General features: G+C 39.3%; 1 protein-coding gene and 1 non-coding gene across 6 annotated transcripts in view; both read right to left on the bottom strand.

Moving 5' to 3' along the window:
• Positions 1-24,675, bottom strand: part of TENM1 (teneurin transmembrane protein 1) — a 730,204-nt gene that overhangs the window by 60,836 nt on the left and 644,693 nt on the right. The gene's annotated exons all lie outside the window — the stretch shown is intronic.
• On the bottom strand, positions 7,011-7,117 carry LOC149990801 (U6 spliceosomal RNA). The gene has a single exon (XR_016508858.1). It is a non-coding gene; the product is annotated as a U6 spliceosomal RNA (small nuclear RNA).

Genomic DNA, 24,675 nt, shown 5'->3' with positions numbered 1-24,675 from the left:
TAAATAAATCCTCAATCTTTCTAGGTTCTGGCAGTCTCAACCTCTTTTCTTTGTTCCTCCAGCCCTAGAGGTAGTGGATGCTGATATTATTTCTCTTTTCAACCTTTAGATGTTTCTCCTTTCTTTTCAACCTTCTGACACTTGTACAGTTCATTCCCTATATTCAAGTCTCTCTGCTAAAATAACTAATGTGGCTCCTGTTTTTCTGACTGGATCTTGACTGATCTTCACAGCATGAACTCATATACAAGGACAGAGAGAGAACAATACCCACTGTAGTCCAGTGGTAACAGAAAACTAACAAAGGGGAACAAGAACCAGCAAAGACTGCCTTGGTCCCAGAGAATTTATTAGTCACTAGCATCCTCTGCATATCTACAAGCCCATGAAGCAGCCATGTCTAGAAAATATGCACATGAAATAAATTCACTGTGCTTGGACTCTATGAAATTGGTTATGACTCACATTATCCAGAGTTTCTCTGACTCTGGAATAGCCATGCTGATGTCATTACTCTCTAGAACAGTGGTTCTCAACCTGTGGGTCGCGACCCCTTTGGGGGTCAAACGATTCTTTCACAGGGGTCATCTAAGACCATCGGAAAACACATATATTGTTTTTGTGATTAATCACTATGCTTTAATTATGTTCAATTTGTAACAATGAAAATACATCCTGCATATCAGATATTTACATTACAATTCATAACAGTAGCAAAATTACAGTTATGAAGTAGCAACAAAAATAATTTTATGGTTGGGGGTCACCACAACATGAGGAACTGTATTAAGGGTTGCAGCATTAGGAAGGCTGAGGACCACTGCTCTAGAAACTTCTCAATCTTGTGATTTTTGAGGATGATTTCATGATCATGACACCCTCTTATATGCCTTTTAAAGACAGAATTCTGTACTGAATGATTCAGAAGGTTGGCCCATGACATTTTTCATAAGCTTAGAATTTACTTATAAATAATAATACATTGGAGATTTGTTACTGAATATCTCTTATATTCCTCCTTGCAAGTCTCCTTGTCAGACATTGGCATTGCTCCTTCGGAATCCTCTTCTTCATTTCAAGTTGGAACGGCATTCTGAGGTGGACCAAATGAACACTTGCTCTTCTTATGGATCTTAAAATAAACAGCTCTCAACAGGTGTAGCCTCTTGGTAAATGTTTTACATGTCCCTGGATTCACTTTTCCAAATATACTAACTTTTGCATGAAAAGATCATGCTCCTGATGACAGCCAACAGAACTTTGCCTTTGAATTGTTTCCACTTAATAAAGATGTGTTGGCACTGATTCATGCACTTTCCCCTCCCATAGTTAATAGAGACTAGGGCTATAATGTCTAAAGGTATAGTCTGAAATGTAGTTAGGATAAGTGGCTTACATTGTGACTTAGCCCATGATGTTGACTGTATAAGCCCTAGAGGGTAACCGCTGAATTTACCAACTGGGTATTTCTGTGTCTTAGAGAGTTTCAGGTTTATTTCAGGTCATGGTGCCTGGTGAGCCAAGTGTGTAGAAGACTGAGTGATTCCAAAGTAGTTTGCAAGCTTTGCATCTTGTCACTCTCCCTGAACTTTGAAGATGCTTTTCCTCTATTGCTTAATCGTTTTTTAAAGGTATATTTTATTAATTATATTGTCACAATAGTTCCGTTTTTCCCCCTTTGCTCCCCCCCACCCTGCACCCCTCTCCTCCAGCAATCCCACCCCTCCCCAGTCCATGTCCATGGGTTATGCATGCAATCTCTCTGGTTTCTCCCTTTCCTATGTTATTATTATTTTAGAATTAATCCGTTAATTGATTAATTCTTATAACAATAAAAAAAATAACCTTCTCCCCCCCTCACACTTTAGGCCCTTTATAATCTCATAGAGGACAATGGGCGTCGGTCTCATGCTCTTCTGCTGCTTCATATTGCTTAATAGTTTTAATAAGAGCCAACATGTCACTGTACTTTGTGTAGAAAGAGGACATTGCAGAGGGAGTTTTATTTATGTGATAAATTATGTTTTTGATATAGCATTGAGCATGGTACTTGACTTTTTTTAAGGCCCCTGACATCTCTGGTTATTTGCTTGTGTGCAGACATTTGAGCAGCATTTGGGTATACTGAAGTTGAAGATGTTGGCCTGCTATTCTCTACATCTTATATAAACAACCTGAGCTATCACTTTGGAGGGAGCAATGCAAATATCTCTGATAACAGGTTATTGTACCCTGGCTGTGGTTTTACCTAAGATATTCAGGCCTAAAACCTGAACTTAAAAAAAGTTTAAATTATTTTGGTGAAGGAAAATGATACTTTAAAGAATTCAGTGGATCATCTTTTTTTTTTAAATGTTTTTTTTATTTTATTTTTTTGTTTTTCAATTACAGTTGTCCCATTTTTCCCCCATTGCTCCCCCCCACCCAGCCCACCCCTTCTCCCACTATCATATCCCTCCCTGTTGTCCATGTCCATGAGTCATTTATACACGTTCCTTGACTAGAACCTTCCCTTATTTATCCCCCTTCTCTCCCTCCCCCCTCCCCCCTATTGACTACTATTCTACTCTTTCTCCTATTTAGTTTGTTTGTTTATGTTGTTCTTTAGTTTCCTGTATTAGGTGATATCATATGGTATTTTGCTTTCTTTGCCTGGCTTATTTCACTAAGCATAATTCTCTCTAGTTCCATCCATGTTGTCGCAAATGGCAGGAGTTCCTTCTTTCTTTCTGCTACATAGTATTCCATTGCGTAAATGTACCACAGTTTTTTGATCCACTCATCTATAGATGGGCACTTAGGCCGTTTCCAGCACTTAGCTATTGTAAACAGGGCTGCTATGAACATAGGGGTGGATAAGTTTTTTTGAATTAGGGTTTTAGGATTTTTCGGGTATAATGCTAGCAGTGGGATCGCTGGTTCAAAAGGCAGTTTCATTTTTAGTTTTTTGAGGTAATTCCATACTGTTTTCCATAGTGGCTGCACCAGTCTGTATTCCCACCAACAGTGCAGTACGGTTCCCGTTTCTCCACATTCTCACCAGCACAAGTTGTTTGTTGATTTGTTGATGATGGCTATTCTGACTGGTGTAAAGTGGTATCTCATTGTGGTTTTTATTTGCATCTCTCTGAGGGCCATTGATGTTGAGCATTTTTTCATGTGTCTACGGACACATGAAAAGTGTTTGTTCCTTTGCCGATTTTTAAATTGGGCTGTTTCTTTTCATGATGTTGAGTCGTATAAGCTCTTTATATATTTTGGAGATCAGTCCCCTGTCCGTGACATCATTGGCAAATATGTTTTCCCATATGGTTGGTTTCCTTTTCATCTTGCTGATGTTTTCTTTTGCTGAGCAAAAACTCTTTAGTTTGATGTAGTCCCATTTGTTTATTTTTTCCTTTATTTCTCTTGCCTTAGGAGATATATCGGTGAAGATATTGATACGTGGGATATCTGAAATTTTCCTGCCTATGTTTTCCTCTAGGACTTTTATGGTGTCACGGCTTACATTTAAGTCTTTGATCCATCTTGAGTTTGTTCTCATATGTGGTGTAAATTGGCGGTCTAGTTTAAATTTTTTGCATGTCCCTGTCCAGTTCTCCCAGCACCATTTGTTAAAAAGGCTCTTCTCAGTCCATTTTATGTTCCTTCCTACTTTATCAAATATTAGTTGACCATAGAGGCCTGGGTTTATTTCTGGGCTCTCTATTCTGTTCCACTGATCTATATGTCTGTTCTTATGCCAGTACCAGACTGTTTTGATCACAATGGCTTTGTAGTATAGTTTGATGTTAGGTATTGTGATTCCTCCTACTACATTCTTCTGTCTCAAGATTGCTGTGGCCATTCAGGGTCTTTTTTGGTTCCATATGCAGTTTTGGAGTATTTGTTCTAGGTCAATGAAATATGTCTTTGGTATTTTAATAGAGATTGCATTGAATCTATAAATTGCTTTGGGTAGTATGGCCATTTTGATGATGTTGATTCTTCCCATCCAAGAACATGGTATTTGGTTCCATTTATTTGTATCTTCCTTAATTTCTTTCTTCAATGTTGTGTAATTTTCAGTGTACAGGTCTTTTATCTCTTTGGTTAAGTTTATTCCTAGGTACTTTATTTTTCTTGGTGCTATAGTAAATGATATTTTCTTTTTTGTCTCTGTCTCCGATATTTTATTGTTGGTGTACAGAAATGCCTTAAATTTCTGTATATTTATTTTGTACCCTGCTATTTTGCCAAATTTACTTATTATATCGAGTAGTCTTTTAGTAGAGCTTTTAGCGTTTCCTAGGTATACTATCATGTCATCTGCATATAATGATAGTTTTACTTCTTCTTTCCAAATTTGGATGCCTTTTATTTCTTTTTCTTGTCTGATTGCTGTGGCTAGGAATTCCAACACTAAGTTGAATAGAAGTGGAGAGAGTGAACAGCCTTGTCTAGTTCCTGATTTCAGGGGGAATGCTTTCAGTTTTGTCCATTGAGTATGATGTTGGCTTCAGGCTTCTCATATATAGCCTTAATGATGTTAAGGTATGCTCCTTCTATTCCCATTTTGCTGAGTGTTTTCATCATAAATGGGTGTTGTACTTTAGCAAATGTTTTTTCTGCATCTATTGATATGATCATGTGATTTTTGTCTTTCATTTTGTTTAGGTGATGTATTATATTTATTGATTTGCGAATATTAAACCATCCCTGCATCCGAGGGATGAATCCCACTTGCTCGTGGTGTATGATCTTTTTGATGTATTGCTGGATCCTGTTTGCCAATATTTTATTGAGGATTTTAGCACCTATGTTCATCAGTGATATTGGCCTGTAGTTTTCTTTCTTTGTTGTGTCTTGACCTCGTTTTGGGATTAGGGTAATAGTGGCTTCATAGAAAGAGTTTGGGATTTTTCCCTCTTCTTGGATTTTTTGGAATAGTTTGAGGAGGGTAGGACTTAGTTCTTCCCTAAATGTTTTGTAAAATTCGCCTGTGAAGCCATCCGGTCCAGGGCTTTTGTGTGCAGGGAGATTTTTGATTACTGTTTCAATTTCCTTCTTTGTTATTGGTCTGTTGAAACTTTCTACTTCTTCTTGATTCAGTTTTGGAAGGTTATATGTTTTTAGAAATGTGTCCATTTCTTCTAGGTTGTCAAAGTTCTTGCCATACAGTTGTTTGTAGCAATTTCTTACAATTGTTTGTATTTCTATGGTATCAGTCATGATTTCTCCTTCTTCATTTCTTATTTTGTTTATTTGGGTCTTCTCTCTTTTTTTCTTGATGAGCCTGGTTAGAGGTTTGTCGATTTTGTTTAGTCTTTCAAAGAACCAGCTCCTAGTTTTGTTGATTTTTTGGATTGTTTGTTTAGTCTCTATGTCATTTAACTCTGCCCTGATCTTGATGATTTGCTTCCTTCTTCTTGCCCTAGGCTTTGTTTATTGTTGTTATTCTAGTTCTTGTAGCTTTAGGATTAGATTTTTTATTTGAGATTCTTCTATCCTTTTCACATATGCCTGTATTGCTATGAACTTCCCTCTTAGGACTGATTTTGCTGAGTCCCATAGGTTTTGGGTTGTTGTGTGTTTATTGTCAGTAGTTTCTAGAAATTTCTTGATTTCTTCTTTGATGTCATTGTTAACCCATTCATTATTTAATAGTGTGTTATTCATTCTTTATGAGTTTGGGTGTCTTTGATTTTTTTCTCTGAGGTTGATTTTTAGTTTCAAGGCATTGTGGTCTGAAAAGATGCTTGATATGATTTCAATTTTCTTGAATTTGTTGAGGCTTGTTTTGTGTCCTATTATGTGGTCTATCTTTGAAAATGTCCCATGTGCATTTGAAAAGAATATATATTTTGCTTCTTTGGGGGTGAAAAGTTCTATATATATCAGTTAAGTCCATGTGGCTTAGTGTGTTGTTCAATGCCTGTATATCCTTGGAGTTTCTTTGCTTCGATGATCTGTCTCTTGCTGGTAATGGTGTGTTGAAGTCCCCTACTATGAGTGTGTTGTTGTTAATATCCTTCTTGTGGTCTTCTAGTATTTGCTTTATGTATTTGGGTGCTCCTATGTTGGGTGCATATATGTTTATCAGTGTTAAATCTTCTTGATGGATTGTTCCTTTAAGTATTATGAAATGTCCTTCTTTGTCTCTTTTTATTGCCCTTCCTTTGAAATCCGTTTTGTCTGATATGAGGACTGCTACCCCAGCTTTTTTTCCTGGTGCGTTTGCTTGGAATATTTTTTTTATCTCTTTACTTTCAGTCTATGTAAATCTTTTGTTTTGAGGTGTGTTTCTTGTAGACAGCAAATATGTGGGTCCTATTTTCGTATCCATTCCATTACCATATGTCTTAATTGGAGCATTTAATCCATTTACATTTAAGGTTATTATTGACATGTATTTATTCATTTCCCTTTGTACCTCTGTTCCTCTACTCTTTTTTTTTTCTCTTCCTTTTTTCTTTGAACGTTCCCTTTAGCATCTCTTGCAATGCTGGTTTGGTGGAGATGTATTTTTTTAGTCTTCCTTTGTCTGAGAAACTCCTTATTTTGCCTTCCGTTTTGAATGAGAGCCTTGTTGGGTAGAGTATTCTTGGTTGTAGGCCTTTGTTTTACATTGCTTGAAATATTTTTGACCATTCCCTTCTGGCTTGTAGAGTCTCTGTTGATAAATTGGTCGATAGCCTTATTGGAGCTCCCTTGTATGTTATTTGCTGTTTTTCTCTTGCTGCTCTTAGGATTCTCTCTTTGTCTTGGAATGTTGCCATTTTAACTATGATGCGCCTTGGATGGTTTTTTGGGTTCCTCTTTATTGGAACTCTCTGTGCTTCCTGGACTTGCATAACTTTTACTCTCATCAGGCTGGGAAAATTTTCTGTCACTATTTCTCCTATCATTTTTTCTATTTCTTGTTCTTCTGATCCCTCTTTAATTCTGATTACTCTGATATTGTTCTTCCATATGCTATGCTATAATTCCCTTACCTCTTCATACTTTTTCAATCTTTTTTCATTTTGCTGAAAAATATGGAACGCTTCACGAATTTGTGTGTCATCCTTGCGCAGGGGCCATGCTAATCTTCTCTGTATTGTTCCAATTTTAATATATGTGCTTCCCAAGCGAGCAGTGGATCATCTTATTGCAATGCTTTTCCCAGTTTATTATTTTGTTAAAGTTGGGTTTCTATATATTATAATTAAAAAAATGATTGACATGCTTGGAACCTGAATATGTTGATAATAGGAAGAAAGGCCATTGGGTAGGCAAAGCAACTCACAGACTAAAATTTCTTCAAAAAATTCTAGGACACTGCTTTCTTCTTATGAATATGTCAGCCTCATCTTTTGTTTTGAATTCCCACTTAGTTAGAAGCCTCTTTGTTTTGCCTTGACAGAGTCCTATGCTTCATATTGATCTAGATAAACTCTGTCTTCTTATTTTTCTACTCTCAAACCTAATTTTTTTGTGTGTGAAATTGACACACCTAGGATGGCTGCAGGCCACCCACTGAATAAGTTGCTCCTTTACCTCTTGATTTCAAATAGATGAAAGGTGATTTAAAATTTATATATCTCAAATCACAGGTACCTGAAAATCATACTACCTTCTAGTCTTAGCTCTAGAGTCAGCATGACACTTCTTGAAGGTAGAAATAAAATGAAGGATTTGGGGCACCATTCAATGATTACAGTGAACAACCTATAAGTGATCTAGATGGAGTGATCTGGATAAAACATTATGTGAGGGTCACAGTGGGTTAAGACCAGTCTCTGGGGCACATGCTTCTTACAGCCTATCAAACTCATCTATAGCTATATGCATGTTTCTCTTTCTCTCTGCAAAAGGTACACCTATGTACAAAGGAGAGAAGGAAAAATTACATAATTTCTATAGCAGATCCAAAATTCTAGGTCCTTTTTATATTGGTTTTATCAATTACCAGTTCAATTCTCTGTTCTGTGAATGGAAGGTCAAACACTACTATAGTTATGAGCCACATAATGACATTTCAGTCAATGGCAAACCACATAATTACCGTGGTCCCATAAGATTACAATGTCTCTGTAATCTTTTATACTATATTTTTACTGTATCTCTTCTATGTTTAGATATGTTTAGACATACAAATACTTATCATTATGTTACAAACTGCCTATAGTATTTAGTACAGTAATATGCTGTACAGATCTGTGGCTCAGGAGTACTAGGCTATACCATATAGGCTAGGTGTGTTGCAGGCTATACCAACTAGGTTTGTGTAAGTGCATCTATGATGTTCATGCAATGACAAAAATCACTTAATGGCATATTTCTCAGAATGTATCCTTATCATTAAATGGAATGTGACTGTACTAGTAATGCTGCTGCTGCTGCTACTATTATTAATTTACTGAGCACTCGTGAGCCTGGTGTTTTGCTAAGTGATTATATATATATAATCTTATTAATCCTCACAACTTCCCCATAGAGGAAGGTAACATTATCATCCCATTTACAGCTAAAGAATTTTTCCCAGGTGTGCACATACACAAGTGGTGGATCCAGGATTCAAACCCAGATAGTCTGCATTCCCAACCACTATACTTTCATGACACTTTATACTGATATGACTGGGATGCACCCACTATGAAAGGATTAGAGAAAACTTTGGTTCTCATTGCAGTTCCAAAAGGTGTTCTCCTGCATTTGACAGTGCGAGGAGAGTAGGTCTGGATTGAATGAGCAATAAAGAACATTATCCAGGAATGTATTTAAATCAGAGACTGACAACACAGATATTACAAGATGAGAATAATCACCTTGTGGACTTATTTTGTTCTTATGTCCTCCTACTTTAGTAAGGATGTGATGAATTAACAGAAAACATTTCCTGAAGATGACAATTAACATCTTACATCACCCCTTATATTTGTAAAGCAATTCATACTTTTCCAAGTGCTTTCATATTTAACAAAAGTGAGGATACTCAATCAACACTTGGATCATTCATTAAATTAGCCTCATAAGGAGGACTAATGAACTGGCCCTAAAATTCTAGTGTCTGTTTTCCAACTGTAGTGCTGAATCTGAAATTACAGGGAAACCTCTTTTTGGTCAAGAAGAAGAAAAAAAAGATTTAACATTTCCCCCCCTATATTGCCATATTTCAGGAAAGAATAAAATTAATGATCGAAAATAGATGTTCTTTGTCTAAAAATATAGAAATGGTAACTAAAATACAGTAGTCCCACTCTATATCATGGTTCACTTATCGCAGCCTCACTGTATCGCAGGATTTTAAAAAATATTACATTTGATTATTTATCGTGAAATTTTCGCTATATCGTGGGATTTTGCGGTACTGTACATGTATGTTGTTAAAGTTACATAGGTTTAAGAGTATAGAATATGTTTAAGAATAAAAATAGTGTTTATAAAAGTGCAGAGACAGATCCAAGTTGGCGGAGGAGTAAGTGGAAGCTACACTAACCGCTTCCCAGGACCAGTCTGGATTTACAACTTAATTTTGGAGAAATCATCTGGAATAACCACCCGAGCACTAACTGGAGAGAAGTCTTATAACCACGGAGAGACAGAAAAGGCCGCTACATCACAACGTGACCAGTAGGGAGTGCGGAGACGCGGAAGGCCTGGCTGGGCTCCCACGGGTGGCAGCTGAAGGGACTGAGAAACAGATCAGCAGCCAGGGGTTCCCCCTGAGAAGGGCAGGGTCTAAACCCCCACCTGGGCTTCCCAGCCTACAGTAACAGAGCGGAAAGTAAAATAGTATCCAGCTGTGAAAAGCGAAAAGCCACAGGGTTTCTTGCTAGATGGAGAGAAACAGCAGGAGAAAAAGAGCTCTTAAGTGGATCACATAGGAAAATACTTTGGCCCCCACTTACCCTGGGCTCAAGCAGAGAAAAGGCAGAGAGGACTGGAGACACTTGGGGAGAGTTTGGCGCGGTGGCTTTGAGGGGAGAACTAGGGGAGCAGCCGACCAGGTCCCAGTGCTGACTCATCCCCAGTACTGCAGGCAGACCATTCCCCTCCAAGTAGTGTCAGCTTGAGGGGAAGCAAAAGCCCTGCCTACAGGAATTAAACTGCCACACCCATGGTCGTTAAGCCTGATGGCTAATCACAGATTCAATAGATTAACAACTAAAGAAGACAGACAAAGGCAGTAGATCCCTGGAAGTCTCCAACAGGCTGCCTAGGCCCAGACTGGTACAGGATCTGATGCCACCAGGGTCAGAGCCAGGAAGTGCAGATCATTCTAAGAGGCACCAACAAACAATATGAGTCACAAAAATGGGGAGACAGGGAAACAACCCCCCATTGAAAGAAAAGGTAGAGTCCCCAGAAAGAGTGCTAAATGAAATAGAGGGGAGCAAACTATCAGATATGGAATTCAAAACATGGATTATGGAGAAGCTCAATGAGCTCAGCAGAAACTACAAAGAACTCCAGCAAAACTACAAGGAACTTACTGAGAATTAAACCAGCATGAAAAAGGACATAGAAGCTATCAATAAGAGCCAGGAGGAAATGAAGAATACGATCTCTGAATTGAAGAACACAGTAGAAGGAATTAAAAGCAGTCTAGAGGAAGCAGAAGATAGGATAAGCAAACTAGAGGACAATGTATACAAAACCTCCCAGATAGTTCAACAAAATGAAAAGAGACTGAACAAGACTCAAGATGTTCTAAGACAGCTGCAGGACAACATAAAAGGTAATAATATCCATATCATAGAAATTCCAGAAGGAGAAGAAGAGCAAGGGATAGAAAACATCTTAGAAAAAATAATGACAGAAAACTTCCCTAACATGAGGAGAGAAAGTGTCACACAAGTCCAGGAAGCACAGAGAGTCCAAATGAAGATGAACCCCAACAGGCCCACTTCAAGACACATCATGATTAAAATGGCAACATTCAAAGACAAAGAGAGAATCCTAAGAGTATCAAGAGAGAAACAACTCATACCATACAAGGGAGCTCCAATAAGGCTATCATCAGATTTCTCAGCAACAGCACCACAAGCCAGAAGGAAATGGCAAAAAATATTCCAAGCAATGAAAAACAAAGGCCTACAACCAAGAATACTCTACCCAGCAAGGCTCTCATTCAAAATGGAAGGTGAAATAAGGAGTTTCCAAGACAAAAGAAGGCTAAAAGAATATATCTCCACCAAACCAGCATTGCAAGAGACGCTAAAGGGTCTGCTTTAAGAAGATGAAGAAACAGAGAGAGATAGAGAGGAACACGAGTACAAAGGGGGAAAAAATCACAATGAATAAGTACTTATCGGTAATAACCTTAAATGTAAATGGATTAAATGCTCCAATCAAAAGACACGGGGTAGTTGAATCGATTAGAAAGGGTGACACACATATATGCTGTCTACAAGAGACCCACCTTAGAACAAAAGATCTACAAAGGCTGAAAGTAAAGGGATGGAAAAAACTATTTCAAGCAAATGGACATTAATAAAAGCTGGGGTAGCAATACTTATATCAGACAAAACAGTTTTCACAGCAAAGGCCATAAAAAGAGACAAAGAAGGACATTTCATAATACTTAAGGGGAAAATCCATCAAGAAGATATAACCCTTATAAATATACATGCACCCAACTTATGAGCACCCAAATATGTAAGAAAAATTTTGAAAGACTCCAAGAACGATATGGACAGCAACACACTCATAGTAGGGGACTTTAACACCCCATTGTCAACAGTGGACAAATGTTCAAAGCAAAAAAACACCAAAGATATTGAGGCACTGAACAACACTCTAGATCAAATGGACTTAGTCGATATATATAGAACTTTTCACCCCAAAGAAGCAAAACATACATTCTTCTCAAGTGCACACGGAACACTTTCAAAGATAGACCACATGGTAGGACACAAAACGAGCCTAAACAAATTCAAGAAAATTGAAATTATATCAAGCATCTTCTCAGATCACAATGGCTTAAAATTGGAAATCAACCTCAAGGAAAAAACTCAAAAACATTCAAACTCATGGAGAATGAATAACATGCTATTAAATAATGAATGGGTTAACAATGAAATCAAGGAAGAAATCAAAAAGTTTCTGGAAACTAATGATAATTAACACACCACAACCCAAAACCTATGGGATACAGCGAAAGCAGTCCCGAGAGGAAAGGTCATAGCAAAACAGGCCTACCTAAAAAAGCTAGAAGAATCTCTAATAAAAAATTTAACCCTACAGCTACAAGTACTAGAGGAAGAACAACAAGCAAAGCCCAGATCAAGTAGAAGAAAGGAAATCTTCAAGATCAGAGCACAATTAAATGACATAGAGACTACACTAACAATTCAAAAGATCAACATATGTAGGAGCTGGTTCTTTGAAAAGATAAACAAAATTGACAAGCCTTTAACCAGGCTCATCAAGAAAAAAAGAGAGTAGACCTAAATAAATAAAATCAGAAACGAAGGAGGAGAAATCACAAATGATACCACAGAAATAAAAAGAACTGTAAGCAATTATTATGAACAACTGTATGGCAAGAAATTTGACACCCTAGAGGAAATGGGCAAATTCCTGGAAACATATAGTCTTCCAAAGCTGAATCAAGAAGAAGTAGAAAGCCTGAATAGACCAATAACAACTAGTGAAACTGAAGCAGTAATAAAAAAACTTCCAGCACACAAAAGCACTGGACTGGATGGCTTCACAGGTGAATTCTACAAAACATTTAGGAAAGAACTAACTGCTATCCTCCTCAGACTATTCCAAAAGATCTAAGAAGAGGGAAGACTCCCAAATTCATTCTATGAAGCCAGTATTACCCTAATTTCAAAACCAGGTCAAGACACAACAAAGAAAGAAAACTACAGGGCAATATCGCTGATGAACATAGATGCTAAAATCCTCAACAAAATATTGGCAAACAGGATCCAGCAACACATTAAAAAGATCATACACCACGATAAATTGGGATTCATCCCAGGGATGCAAGGGTGGTTTAATATTCGCTAATCAATAAATGTAATACAACACATAAACAAAATTAAAGACAAAAACCACATGATTATATCAATAGATGCAGAAAAAGCATTTGATAAAGTACAACACCCATTTATGATCAAAACACTCAGCAAAATGGGAATATAGGGAGCATACCTCAAAATAATTAAGGCTATATATGAGAAACCTAAAGCCAACATCATACTCAATGGGCAAAAACTGAGAGCATTCCCCCTGAGGTCAGGAACAAGACAAGGATGTCCACTCTCTCCACTGCTATTCAACATAGCCTTGGAAGTTGTAGCCACAGCAATCAGACAAGACAGAGAAATAAAAGGCATCCAAATTGGAAAAGAGGAACTAAAACTGTCATTATTTGCAGATGACATGATAGTGTACATAGAAAACCCTATAGACTCCACAAAAAACTACTCGAACTAATAAGTGAATTTGGCAAAATAGCAGGGTACAAAGTTAATATTCAGAAACTGAAAGCATTTTCGTATACCAACAATAAAAACTCAGAGATAGAAACTGAAAGAAAAATCCCATTTAGCATAGCAATAAGAAAAATAAAATAACTAGGAATAAACTTAACCAAGGAGGTAAAAGACCTGTACTCAGAAAACTACATAACATTGAAGAAAGTAAGGAAGATACAAATAAATGGACGCATATACCATGCTCATGGATGGAAAGAAGCAACATCATTAAAATGTCCCTACTACCCAAAGCTATTTATAGATTCAATGCAATCCCTATTAAAGTACCAATGACATATTTCACAGACCTAGAACAAATACTTCAAAAATTTATATGGAACCAAAAAAGAGCCCGAATAGCCACAGCAATTTTGAGGAAGAAGAACACAGTAGGAGGAATCACAATACCTGATATAAAACTATACTACAAGGCCACGGTAATCAAAACAGCCTGGTACTGGCATAAGAACAGACATATAGATCAATGGAACAGAATAGAGAGTCCAGAAATAAACCCAGGTCTATATAGTCGGCAGCCGTCCGTCTCGAGAGACGATGGTGTAGCTTCTTAAGAGTCTATCTGCACCGCCGAGAATGGCTGTGCAGTCCGACTCAGGAGTGACATGGTATCTGTCTCCTACCGTGTTGAATCGACATCTTGTGATGACGCTGAAGCTACAGAGCCTGGGCAGGGTAATATGGAGGGTCTGCTGTTGCCCATGCAGCAGACCCCCCCTCTCTTCGCAGCTGAAGTGTCCAAGGGAAAGACGGAGTCGATACAGCTTGGGTTCAGGTGCGCCGCAGGAGTTGCCGGTGTTGACTACAACGTCAAACCGCCTTAGGGACTCCGGCTCCGGATTTTCTGTCGGGGTTTACTCCCTTAGCCTTTCCCCTGAAGAGGTATGCCGCAAGGCAGCGGAGGTTTTTTGGAGTCAGAGTTTTCCTTCTCTGATGTACCCTGACTGGAAGATCGAACCAGCGACACTTAGCTCGCAGGCCGACGCTCAATCCACTGAGCTAAACCAGCCAGGGCTGGTTTTTTTTTTTGACCAAGTCTTTGACTGGAATGTCATGCCTAAAGGAGACATGCTTGGGCTCTGGTTGTTACCAAAGAGCCCTGAGGAACTGGGAATGACTTTTGAAGGTAATAAAAGCCCATGAGATAAAAGGCCTGATACTATGGTTGGTTGTGTGGTCCACAGCAATCTTTCCAGGGAAGGAATGAAGGTTGTTTTACTGAAAGATGGACAGAAGGGACCTTAAGGCACAATGGAAAACCAGAAGGACTTGGAAAAGGCAGGTGTATACAGGCAAGATTGAATGCCAGGTATGTGGCTCAGCTTCTGTGCCCTGAAGGGCAGACTGAAGGTCACCCTAAATGTTCCTTGCATAAGTTCCAGCAAAGCAGAACTAAAGATCATAAGTGATCATTTGCTGCTCTTGTTGTGTTTATGCAAATGAATGGGATAAATTAAAAATGAAGTTAATGCAGTCCCTTTAATGACAAGGAGCGTAATCTTAGGGAGAAAAATTATTATTCAAGGAAAATCACAATGATCAGTGATAGACTATAAAGTAGAGCAGCTAATCGTCTTTAAAGTTTCTTTTCATTTAAAATGTTTTCACTTGAAAGTTAAACTATGTGGTATCATCAAAATATTTAATTTACAGGCAAGAAGAATGTCAAATGCCTTGCAACTGGATGTCTTTCGAATAAGACAGTCTTACAGATTTAGAGACTGGTTTGTGGGTTATGTTACATAAATTAACATGTGTTTTCTGTTTCCAAAGGGCATAAGCCTATGATCTCATTACGTGAGTGATTGTCTGTATGTATAGGCCTCACTTAATCCTGTCTGCAGCGCTGCCTCCTGAGACTCAATGGTTTGGCTGAACTAAGTGGCTGGGTTGGTGAAGAATGGGGCGGTCTGTGGGCTTCACTTTAAAACTGATTTCTCTTTTCTATCCTAATGACTTGGACAGAAAGGGCCCAGAGATCTGAGAGGGGGGAAACCTAAAATATTTCCCTCAGCCCAAACTAAGTATAATGGGCAAAAGGGTTTTGGACAGGTCAGATGTGCCAGAGACACCTTCCTCCAAAGAAGCCCCTTTTATTTCCCCTGATGTGGGACATTGAAAAATTAATCCCTGCCTTTTGTCATTTAGTAGTTATGGAGTGAATGATGTCTTTTAGCACTTCTGCCAAATCTGTTGGCCCCAGAATACCACAATGATGCCAGCCTGTTAAACCAAGCATGCTGTTGTCTGGGGACAGCCAACTGACCTGAAGTCTGCACGATCCTTTTCCATGTGGGAAGGCCACCCTCCCCTCCACACCCCCACTCTTATTAGGGATTTCTGGACCCAAGGGTAGGTAGGACGATACCATTTCCAGTTTGAAGCAGCTAGAGGAGCTTGCGACCTTCGCCCATTGTCCTTTATAAGATTATAAAGGGTCTTAATACCTGAGAGGGAGGGATTGTTATTTTTTATTATTAAAATAATTAATTAATCATTTATTTATTAAAAAAGAAGAAGAATATATGAAAGGGTGAAGCGGGAGAGCTTTTATGTACAAACCATGAGCATAGGTTTTGGGGGGGTTGCTGGGAGGGTGCTGGGTGGAGGGTAGCAAAGGGGAAAAATTGGAACTATTGTAACAATATAATCAATAAAATATACTTTAAAAAGAGTAGAAAAGGTTAATAAGGGAGTGGGAAAAGTTAATAAGGGACTCGGAGTGTTTTATGTGTACGGGAAGGGTTTATAAAGCCTTAAAATATATAAAAATACTGAAATAAATCTAAGGTTCCTACTTTGTGGATTTTCACCTATTGCACGGGAGGTGTGTGGTGGTGTTTAGAATGTAATACCTGCTCTAAGTGAGGGAATACTATAGTTCTTATTTAGCATTATTTTGTAATTTTTAGCTATAAACTTTAACAGATCACTCATTTACCAGTGAGTACAGTAGAGAGCCATTAGGGACTCCTAAAGAAAACTTTTTTGAATGGTTCTTAGAGCTCCTCTCAAATCAGAGTCTGAAAACATTAATGACTATCTCATGCTCTATGGTACATAATTTTATTGCTATATAGATTGGGTTTGTGTCACCTTCTTTCCATATGCCACCAACCTAAATGCTGTGGCAAATGAACACATAAGACCCAAGGCTACATGTAATGCCATATGACCTCTCTTTCACTTCTGATCAACACCAACAAGGTACAGTTGCAAGACCTTTTAAAAACCAAAGTTCTTTCATGTCAGTGGTCTTAGGAGCCAATCTGTGTTTTTGTCCCACTTTTTACTATTGAGGAAGCTCAGACACAGAGACCCTAAGTAACTTGCCTGAGGTTGCACTGTTAATAAATGGCAGAACCTGGAATCACAGTCAGGGTTGTCTATGTTCTTTCTACTAGTCATGCTACCTTGATCAAAGGGAAGTGGGTGATGAGGCATTTGTCCAGATAACTTTGGTAAAGTATACCCCAGTACTACTGAAGAAATGAATAACTGTTATAAGCTGCTAAGCACATCTGTTTAGAAAGTGTGCTCATTTTTATTCAATAATCTTTACTTTCTAATTTAGATACTTTCACATTTAAGGTTACTAAAATATTGAGGTCTTTGAGAAGAGAGTGGCTAAGTTAGAAGCACCTTCACATCATGGTTGATGTAGACTGCTCCCTCTTCACCTTGTAGAGACTAGAACTTCCCCCACTGCCGTTTCTCCATTTATGATATGATCCTTTGGATCCATGGGAGGAACTGGCTGTGACTGATGTATATTGAGTGAATGCATGTGGCTGAAATGAATAGAGCAGAACGTTGCTGATTTAGGATGCTTCTATTTAGAATGCTACAACAACAGATTACTGAGCAGTTAGATGTCTGCACTGTTGATGTCCAGGAATTAGAACAGAGAGAGAAAATGGGAAAACTCACTGGAAGCTGGTTGGTATGAGTTTCTTATTATTGGAGAAAAACACATAACATTAAATTTACCATATTGACCATTTTTAAGTGTAAGTTCAGTAGTGTTAAGTATACTCATGTCATTGTGCATCAGATTTCTAGTTTCTTTATCTTGTGACACTGAAACTCTATACCCATTAAACACTAATTCGTTCTCTCCCTGCCCCATTGCACCCACCTTTCTACTTTCCGTTTCTGTGCTTTTGACTATTTCAGATAATTCATATAAAGGGAATCCTATAGTATTTATCTTTTTGTGACTAGCTTATTTCACTTTGCATAATGCCCTCAAGGTTAATCAATGTTTTAGGATGTGACAAGATTTCTTTCTTTTTTAAGGCTGTATGATATTATGGTATATGTATATATTGGATTTTATTTATCCTGGTATAATTTTGTGTGTTTTTTTAAAGATTTTATTTATTTACTTTTAAGGATAGGGTAAGGGAGGGAGAAAGAGAGGAAGAGAAACAGCAATGTGCAAGAGATACATGGATCTGTTGCCTCTCGCATGCCCCCAACTGGGGACCTGGCCCGCAACCGAGGCATGTGCCCTGACTGGGAATTGATCTGGTGACCTCTAGTTCACAGGCTGAACCACTGAACCACACCAGCCAGGGCCTCGTATGTGTTTTAATGCCATCTTACCCATTAGTTAGTGGTCATTATAGAAGTGATTGACTCAGTTGATTAGACTAACCATGACCAAATAGGACAAAGTAAATGCCTGGCACAAAGGCTACAAAATAACTTGTCTGTTTCATACTACTAACCTGTGGGCCTTATTACTCTGCTGTTTGAGCCACTCTCTACTCCCTAATCTTCTCTGATCCATTTGTCACCTTTGTTTTACTCCCACCTAGCTGTGCCTGCTGCCCACTAGTACAGTTGGCCCCAGTACAAGTGTTTATAGAAAACTCAAATAACTTGCTTTCATCTTCCCTGTCTTAATGTTTATCTGAAATTCACCCCTTCCTTCCACCACATATCTCTCTGTCTGAATTATCTAGAGCGCGGCCACAGACCTTTTCTGTGCTTTGACAGTGAGACAGGTTCCATAGTCACGGACATATTGGGAGGGTGTGCTGTGGATGGAGGTGGTGAGATTTTCATCTCTGGTGGCAAGAAGTTTTAAAATAAACTTTCCTTTCTCCCCCCTGAGAGATCCCTTTATTCAAGCAAACTTATTATAATTCAGATTTTCTTGGTTCCCTACAGAGACTCACAAAATTCAGAAGTCTGTCCCTGAAGGGAATTTCACTTATAATGGCCTTCATTTGAAAGATCTAATTCTGAGGAGGGGAAGATGGCGGAGGAGTGAGGAGAGGCTGCGGTTCAGGCTCCCGAGACCTGTCTGCTGTTTGGGCTAATTGCAGACAGAACCTCTCAGTGAGCAGCTGGACACTGGCAGGCATTGAGCCAAGGCACTGCTGGATTAGAGAAAATCCATCTGGGAACAACCTGTTTAGGGAGGATAGCAGAGGAAAAGGGGACGAAATGGGATTCCTGACTGGGGCGGCTGCCCGAGCTGTGGCTGGAAGTACACAAAGGCTTTTTGGCGACCACAGGCTACCCGGGAGAGGAGTTGGGAGGAGAGCAGATCTCTGCCCCCTGGCAGAGACGGGACTCGACCGAGTGGCATTGGCGCTGAAGGACAGGAGACAGAGTGCTGCCGGGCAAGTGAGAACATAATTCTCCTTTATATTTTTCTCTAGTGGACGGTGGAGAGGGGAGGAAAGTTTGGGGGTGGTAGGCCATTCTTGAGGAGCACAGGTGCAGAGGCGCGCTCATCCACTCCCCAACCCTACCTTGGGTCGGGGGGGTGCGCATAGGGAAGTGCTCTCACTCACTGGCCCAGGTGCGCGGGGCCGTGAGTCCAGGAGTCCCTCGGACACACGCCAACAGACATAAGATCAGTGCCCCAACGGGCACAGGGAGGGCCCACTGAACACGCAGAGGACCGTGCGCAGATACCCCTAGACAGCTTCCGTGGGCGCCGGGCCCCAGGCCGGAAAGCAGACCACCAGCTCAGGCTCTGTTCGTGCCGGCCCAGACGGTGAGGGAAGGCAGTGGGCTGCGGTGCCAGAACAGCGGGCCGCAGCGACTCACAGAAGCTCACTTCCACTGAGCACAAGTGTCCGCGGCCCCGTCCTAAGAGGCAAGAGACCAACTCCTGGAGCTCGGCTCAGCGGGACTAAGGGCACTGGCAGGCGAGCGCGAAAAAACCCCAGCCCGGGGAGAATAGGAACCAATTGCGGGGCAAGTTCTCCAGCCGGTCCTGCGCGTGTAGGGACGCGCGCAGGGACACCTTGGCGAGAACGGGGAACCACTTTGACCCGGTAACAATAGGTGCGTGGGGCAAGCTCTCAGCTGCCCCGCCCCTGCAGGGGCTCGCGCACAAGGACACCTCAACTGGCTCAGGCTGGCAGCAAGGGAGCCTGCTGTGCTGGCAACCGCGGGCGCGCACCATTGCGGCAAGAAACAAGAACCTCTGAACCGCCACACTAGACCAGCTGTGGATGCAGAAAAATAAGGCGACACACCAAGGCTAAAATGGACATCTCCACAAAAGAATTCGAGATAAAGTGGATAGAGTGACTCTCAATCAACAAACCAGAAGGAATATCCTAACAAAAAAATCTGAAATATAACTAGACAGCATAAACAAACGATATAAAAGGTACCCCAAGAACATCAGTCTCAGGAGATCAAAGAGACTGCACCACTGAAACCCCCAGATCTACCATAAAAAATCTCATACCACAAAAGTGGGAAGGCAAAGCAGACAAATCCAAATAACAAAAACAAACAAGAAGAATCCAACATGGTAAGACGCAGAAACAACCTCTCAATGAAAAAAAAAGAGGAATTCCCAGAAAGAGAGGTAGATAGAATAGACATAGCCCAAATGTCAGACATGGAATTCAAAACTATGGTGGTGAAGAAGCTCAGTATGCTCCAAAACCTCAAAAACAACTCTGACAACCTCCAAGGAAGTTACCAACAGCTCAAGAAAATTACAGGGAACTTGCAGAGAACTACACCAGCATAAAAAAAGACATAGAAACTATCAACAAGAACCAGGAAGAAATGAAGAATGCAATCTCTGAACTGAAAAACACAGTAGAATCAGTCAAAAGGAGACTAAACGAAGCAGAGGATCGGATTAGTGAGTTAGAGGATAATGTAGGTAATAATTCTCAAATGATACAGCAAAATGAAAAACGATTGAAAAAATATGAACAAGATGTAAGGGAATTACAGGATAGCATTAAAAAAATAATATCAGGATCATAGGAATAAGAGAGGGAGAAGAAAAGGAGCATGGAATTGAAAATCTGATAGGAGAAATAGTGACAGAAAATTTTGCGAACCTGATGAGAGAAAAAGTTATGCAAGTCCAAGAAGCACTGAGAGTTCCAATCAAGAGGAACCCCCCAAAACCCACTCCAAGGCACATCATAGTTAAAATGGCAACATTCCGAGACAAAGAGAGAATCCTAAAAGCAGCAAGAGAAAAATAGCAAATAACTTACAAGGGAGCTCCAATAAGGTTATCGACCGATTTCTCAACAGAAACATTACAAGCCGGAAGGGAATGGTCAAAAATATTTCAAGCAATGAAAAACAAAGGCCTACAACCAAGAATACTCTACCCAGCAAGGCTTTCATTCAAAATAGAAGGTGAAATAAGGAGTTTCTCAGACAAAGGAAGACTAAAAGAATACATCTCCACAAAACCAGCATTGCAAGAGATGCTAAAGGGAACATTCTAAGAAAAAGGAAGAGAAAAAACAAAAAAAGAGTAGAGGAACAGAGATACAAAAGGGAAATGAATAAATACATGTCAATAATAACGTTAAATGTAAATGGATTAAATGCTCCTATTAAAAGACATAAGGTAACAGAATGGATAAGAAAACAGGACCCACATATTTACTGTCTACAAGAAACACACCTCAAAACAAACATATCTATAGATGCAGAAAAAGCTTTTGATAAAATACAACACCCATTTATGTTGAAAACACTCAGCAAAATGGGAATAGAGGGGGCATACCTTAACATCATTAAGGTTACATATGAGAAGCCTGAAGCCAACATCATACTCAATGGACAAAAACTGAAAGCATTCCCCCTGAAATCAGGAACTAGACAAGGCTGTCCACTCTCCCCACTTCTATTCAACATAGTGTTGGAAGTCCTAGCCATAGCAATCAGACAAGACAAAGAAATTAAAGGCATCCAAATTGGGAAAGAAGAAGTAAAACTATCACTATTTGAAGACGACATGATAGTCTACCTAGAAAACTCAAAAATCCACTAAAAGACTACTTGATATAATAAGTGAATTTGGCAAAATAGCAGGGTACAAAATAAATATACAGAAATCTAAGGCATTTCTGTACACCAACAATAAAATATCAGAGATAGAAGCAAAAAAGAAAATACCATTTACTATAGCAACAAGAAAAATAAAGTACCTAGGAATAAACTTAACCAAAGAGATAAAAGACCTGTACACTGAAAATTATGCAACATTGAAGAAAGAAATTAAGGAAGATACAAATAAATGGAGGCAAATACCATGTTCTTGGATGGGAAGAATCAACATCATCAAAATGGCCATACTACCCAAAGCAATTTACAAATTCAATGCAATCCCTATTAAAATACCAATGACATATTTCACTGACCTAGAACAAATCCTCCAAAAATTCATATGGAACCAAAAAAGACCCCGAATAGCAAAAGCAATCTTGAAACAGAAGAACACAGCAGGAGGAATCACGATACCAGACATCAAACAATACTACAAAGCCACTGTGATCAAAACAGTCTGGTACTGGCATAAGAACAGACATATAGATCAGTGGAACAGAATTGAAAGCCCAGAAATAAACCCAGGCCTCTATGGTCAACTAATATTTGATAAAGGAGGAAGGAACATAAAATGGAGTGAGAAGAGCCTCTTTAACAAATGGTGCTGGGAGAACTGGACAGGGACGTGCAAAAAAATGAAACTAGACCACCAACTTACACCACACATGAGAATAAACTCAAGATGGATTAAAGACTTAAATGTAAGCCATGATACCATAAAAGTCCTAGAGGAAAACATAGGCAGGAAAATTTCAGATATCACACGTAACAATATCTTCACGGATACATCTCCTAAGGCAAGAGAAATAAAGGAAAAAATAAACAAATGGGACTACATCAAACTAAAAAGTTTCTGCTCAGCAAAAGAAAACATCAGCAAGATGAAAAGGAAACCAACCATATGGGAAAACATATTTGCCAATGATATCACAGACAGGGGACTGATCTCCAAAATATATAAAGAGCTTATACAACTCAACGTCAAGAAAACAAACAACCCAATTAAGAAATAGGCAAAGGACCTGAACAAACACTTCTCCGAAGAGGACATACAAAAGGTCCATAGGCACATGAAAAAATGCTCAACATCATTGGCCATCAGAGAGATGGAAGTAAAAACCACAATGAGATACCACCTTACACCTGTCAGAATGGCCATCATCAACAAATCAACCAACAACAAATGCTGGTGACGATGTGGAGAAACGGGAACCCTACTGCACTGTTGGTGGGAATGCAGACTGGTGCAGCCACTATGGAAAACAGTATGGAATTACCTCAAAAAACTAAAAATGGAACTGCCATTTGAACCAGTGATTCCACTGCTAGGATTATACCCGAAAAAATCCTAAAACCCTAATTCAAAAAAACTTATGCACCCCTATGTTCATAGCAGCCCTGTTTACAATAGCTAAGTGCTGGAAACAGCCTAGGTGCCCGTCTGTAGATGAGTGGATCAAAAAACGGTGGTACATCTACACAATGGTATACTATGTAGCAGAAAGAAAGAAGGAACTCCTGTCATTTGCGACAACATGGATGGAACTAGAGAGAATTATGCTTAGTGAAATAAGCCAGGCAAAGAAAGCAAAATACCATATGATATCACCCAATACAGGAAACTAAAGAGCAACACAAATAAACGAACTAAATAGGCAAAGACTAGAATAGTAGTCAATAGCGGGGAGGGGGGAGGGAGTAAAGGAGGATAAGTAAGGGAAGGGTCTAGTCAAGGAACATATATGAATGACTCATGGACATGGACAACGGGGAGGGATATAATTGTGGGAGAAGGGATGGGCTGGGAGGGGGGAGCAAAAGGGGAAAAATGGGAAAACTGTAATTGAATAACCAAAAAATAAAATTAAAAAAAAAAAGAAAGAAAGATCTAATTCTGTCCTCTTTCATTGTGCACATGGGAGAGTGATGGAAGTGCACAAAGAAAGGCAAGTAACTCCTGAAGAACTTGAGTGTGAATATCATCTGTATCACTCAGGGTGATGGAGGACATTCTGTAGATATGAAATGATTGGCAGTGGAGAGAGGAAGAGACAATGAGAGACATTAGGCAAGAGTTTTAGGAAAGGCAAAAGAAGGTGCCTTTCTTATTCTAAAACTACTGTTTCTTTTCTTCTCTTTCTCCCCTAATTGCTGTAACTTTTCATGCCTGGATGTTACTATATAGATTTTTTTCAAAACAACAGAGAATGCTGAATCCACTTGATAAAGTGGAACTGACGAGTAGATTTTGTATTTCTTCTTCTACCCAGTTTTGGTTAGTTTATATGAAGCTTGCAAAAAATTTAAAGACAATAGATAATGGCTTTTTCAATTATGTAGAAAGCAGAAGACCACCAGGGAAGGCAGAGGTCTGCTGCTTGGGGCAGGTGGAATATGTTGGTGGATGAAAGGGAGAAGTTTTGTATTCTCTGTTTAAGAAGAATGACCACAAAGAACATTGATTCAAAGTTACCAAAGTTTAAGACAGGTGAAGAGACTACAAAAGAGCAGCTAACTTCTTTAAATGGGAGTTTAAGTTTCCTGGACAGGAATCATTACCTCTTACAGAGAATTTGCAAATGGGGTTTCAGAACACATTCTGGTGATTTTTGAGAAACAATGAGCAGTAGAAGATGTGCTAGAAGATTAAAGAGGGTTAAATATAGTTTTGACTTCAAGAAGAATCAGAAGATGTGCTCCACTAACTGCATGCAGGGAACCTGGCATTGATTTGGAGAAGCCCCTCAAAGTTGTTGTTAAACAGTTCTCTCTTAGTTCTTAGACAAGGAAGTGGTGGTTAGGAATCCTATGACTAGAAACAAACTATGTCAAGAGATTGTTACTTCCCTTTAAACAAAAT

This window comes from Furipterus horrens, unplaced genomic scaffold (genome assembly GCF_987537825.1).
Source record: "Furipterus horrens unplaced genomic scaffold, mFurHor1.1.pri manual_scaffold_17, whole genome shotgun sequence".
In the NCBI taxonomy this organism is placed as follows: Eukaryota; Metazoa; Chordata; class Mammalia; order Chiroptera; family Furipteridae; genus Furipterus; species Furipterus horrens.
This window is presented reverse-complemented; position numbering and strand designations above follow the sequence as displayed.